Source organism: Lycium ferocissimum, chromosome 2, assembly GCF_029784015.1.
Source record: "Lycium ferocissimum isolate CSIRO_LF1 chromosome 2, AGI_CSIRO_Lferr_CH_V1, whole genome shotgun sequence".
Lineage (NCBI taxonomy): Eukaryota > Viridiplantae > Streptophyta > Magnoliopsida > Solanales > Solanaceae > Lycium > Lycium ferocissimum.
This window is the reverse complement of record NC_081343.1, coordinates 47,321,106-47,324,496: the sequence shown is the minus strand read 5'-3', so window position 1 is coordinate 47,324,496 and position 3,391 is coordinate 47,321,106. Positions and strand designations below refer to the sequence as shown.

Here is a 3,391-nt window from a genome sequence, read left to right as displayed (position 1 = left end):
TTTGTTTTAAAAAAAAAAAACAATTTTCTAGATTATTTTTAAAAAATTACCACTTATGCACCACATAGAATAAGTTAAATGTCATGTGGCGTCCATGTCACTCAATTTCAATGACTAGACTTGTTTATGTGGGAATATGTTAGAAATGAGGGGTATTTTCGAAACTTTGCTAACAGTAGGGGTATATTTGACTCTAACTTGTAATGGGAGGGGTATATTTGACTACTTTGGCTAACGGAGGGCAAAGTTAGCCAATAAACTAAAGCAAAGGGGTATATTTGACCCTTTTCCCTTTTTTTTATATAGAAGTGTGTGGTTCCTTTTCCATTTCCTTTAAATTAAAGGGCAAAGGTGCAAATATATCCTTCAAATTTGCGATTTCGAGTAGATATACCCTCATTATAAAAGTAGTGTAAATATACCTTTCCCATTACAAAATGATACAAGTATACCCTTTTTGTTGACGAAATTTTTTTTAAAATCATTTAGTTTATTTTTTAATTAAAAAAAATGCCACGTGGCTTTAAAAAAAAAAGTCAACCCATTTTTTTTAGTAGACATCTTTTTCTAAAGCCACATGATTTTTTTTTTAGGTGGGTCGGGTCTGATCGTTTAAAAAAATGGGTAGATTTTTTTTTTTAAGTCACGGATATATATTTTTTAAACGAACCAGAACCGACCCTCCAGAAAAAAATTTACCATGTGGCGTTAGAAAAATATGTCTATTAAAAAAAATGGGTAGACTTTTTTTTAAAAGTCACATGACATTTTTTTAATTAAAAAATAAGCTAAATGATTTTTTTTTTAAATCTCATTAGCGAAAAGGGTATATTTACACTATTTGTGTAAGGACAAAGGTATATTTGCACCATTTTATAACGGCAAGGGTATATATACATTATTTTTTCAAATAGAGTATGTCTGCTCTAATTCAATTAGACACTAGATAGGGGATACGAGGACGGGAGAAAAAGAAAATGGAAACGTTCAGGCAGGCCAGGCAATAAGTCAATGTCAACAGCTGTAAGAAAATAGCCAAAACTAGCCAATGGTTGATTGAGATGTTGTATTTGTTTAGAATGATTAGTTTAGTTATAGGATGAGTTCAATAATTAATTTACTAGAATAATTTTTTTAGTTATAGTAAGAATCTAAAGCTCAATTAATTGATTTGGAGACAAACTTTCATCCGTATCAGTATTTTCAACTTTGTTACTCGCATCTCCTTAAGAAAATTAATCTAACGTTAAAATTTAGTGTTTTTCAAGTCGAATAGATATTCACTTTCAAACTCACTCTCTTAACTCACAAATGATGCCGGTTAAATTTTTTCGATTTGTAACTGAATTTAATACTAATTAAAAACCCTCTATATATTGACAGAGTATATACAGACAAAGGAGAGGAAGTAGAGGAAAAACTAAAGAGAGGAGCATTTATATTTTATATATATAGTAGATGGATGGGAGACTATATTCACGAGGGGCATCCATCCATTTTCCGCAAAATCAAAAGCATGCATGGTTCTTGTGTGTGTTGTGTTGTGTTGCATAACCCAACCTATAGGGCATCTTCCTTCCACCCCTAACCCCCCACCCTCACCAAACAAACACAAAGAGAAAGCCCCACTTCCACCCTACATTTCTTATATACCTTAAAATACTTCCTCAAATAGACCATAACCTTTGTTCATTTTTTTGCTCTTTAATTAATTTCCAGATGAATCCATTTCGGTGGAAAGTTGAGAATCCATAAACTTTAAATTCTGATTCTCTCTCAGTATTTGTATGTTGGTTTTGAGAGGTTGAAGCTGCCAGCATGATCTGGTAAGAGCAAAATCCATTTTTCCGTATATTTTCTTGCAAAAAAAGAAAGGAAAGCCCATATTTTTTCTTAAAATCTTGACGCCTTTCCCTCTTTTGGGTTTGAAGTTACTTAGATTTGAAAAAAAGAAAATGAAATTTTGGAAGGTTTTCTTTAAAGAGAATATATATATATATATATATATATATATATAGCTAGCTTTCCAAAGGTTTGGTTCCATCAGGTCATCTAGCAGCTTCAATCACTCACCAACAATACAAACAAAGGAAAAGGCTTCTAATTTTGACCTTGACTTCTCAATGACATTGATTTATCTCAGGTGATACTCTATATATCTCCATTTTTTTTTATTTTTTACTGTGGATTATCTTCTTCCTTTAATCTTTTTTACTCTCTTATCAGAGTGCTTTAATTCTTTCTATGGGAATCTATATGGTATGTATGTTCTTTTAGACTGTTAATGCATGAACATTCTATCCTCATATAGAGTTCAAATCGTTGTTAAGTACGCATCTAGTACAATAACATATACCCTACAGTTACAGGTCAATCCAGAATATCAAGAGGATGGGTTCACCATTATTTTTAAGATAAGATATAAAATTTTCTAGTGACATAAACTTGGCGAGCCAAACGTTATAGGCTGCTTAGAAATTCAAAAACAAAAAGACTCAAAAGTGCATTTTGTAGGGTTCAATCCCGTGACCTTAAGGGAATAAACCCAAAACTTAACCGGTACTCCACTCAAGCTTGTTTAACATGTGTTCCTTCAGTTAATATTAAATATAATTTAAGAATTATATACATAATATACCAAGTTTAGTCGGATGACCAAGGGTTCACGTGACTCATTTTTTCTACATAAATTCGCCCCTGCCTATAGTCCTATTAATGATAAATGGTCGGAGGTGAATTCAAGATTTAAATTCTACCGATTCAATCTTTAAGTTCTTATATGTGAACCCTTTGTAGTTTTATATTATTGGCTTAATTAGACTTACTATTTGTTGTAATTTAGTGAATTTTTACATATAAATTTATGTTGCAAAATACCGAATTCAGATGAACTCGGTACCTGAACGTTGCATCCGCCACAATGAATGATGATGGTTTCTGATGAGTGATGACATTTGAGTTTTGAACTCCAGGCATGTAAAATTTCCAAATATATAAGGCAACAATTAATAATTTATCCCATTAATCGGACCGAAATTTCTGCGCAGATTTATAAGTACTTGCTAGGGGATCTATTGTTCTGTTTTTGTGGAATTTTAATCCTTTAATTTGAGTGTACTTTGTGTGCGTGTGGGTGTGTGATTGTTTGTTTGTTTGTCTGTGTGGTTTTCTATGCAGATATACAATATCAAGATTGAGCCAAGTAAATCAAATTCACAAGACACGAGAAAGACATGATTGTTAATTAATTTACAAGCTTGTATTTTCATCTTATGGTATTCAATTACATGATGACAACTGTACTTTTGTTATGTGGAAATTATAAGTATTACCTAATTAATGACTTCACAAAAGTTTAATGGGTGATGTACCATTTCTTAACTATTACAAA

The 3,391-nt window shown here is 31.6% G+C and overlaps 1 long non-coding RNA gene across 2 annotated transcripts; it reads left to right on the top strand.

Moving 5' to 3' along the window:
• Window positions 1-963: 963 nt before the first annotated feature.
• On the top strand, window positions 964-3,391 carry LOC132041057 (uncharacterized). Of its 2 annotated transcripts, none has more exons than XR_009410867.1 (2): window positions 964-2,143; window positions 3,178-3,391. It is a non-coding gene; the product is annotated as an uncharacterized LOC132041057 (long non-coding RNA). The 2 variants fall into 2 exon arrangements; XR_009410862.1 differs by having other exon boundaries at window positions 2,843-3,391.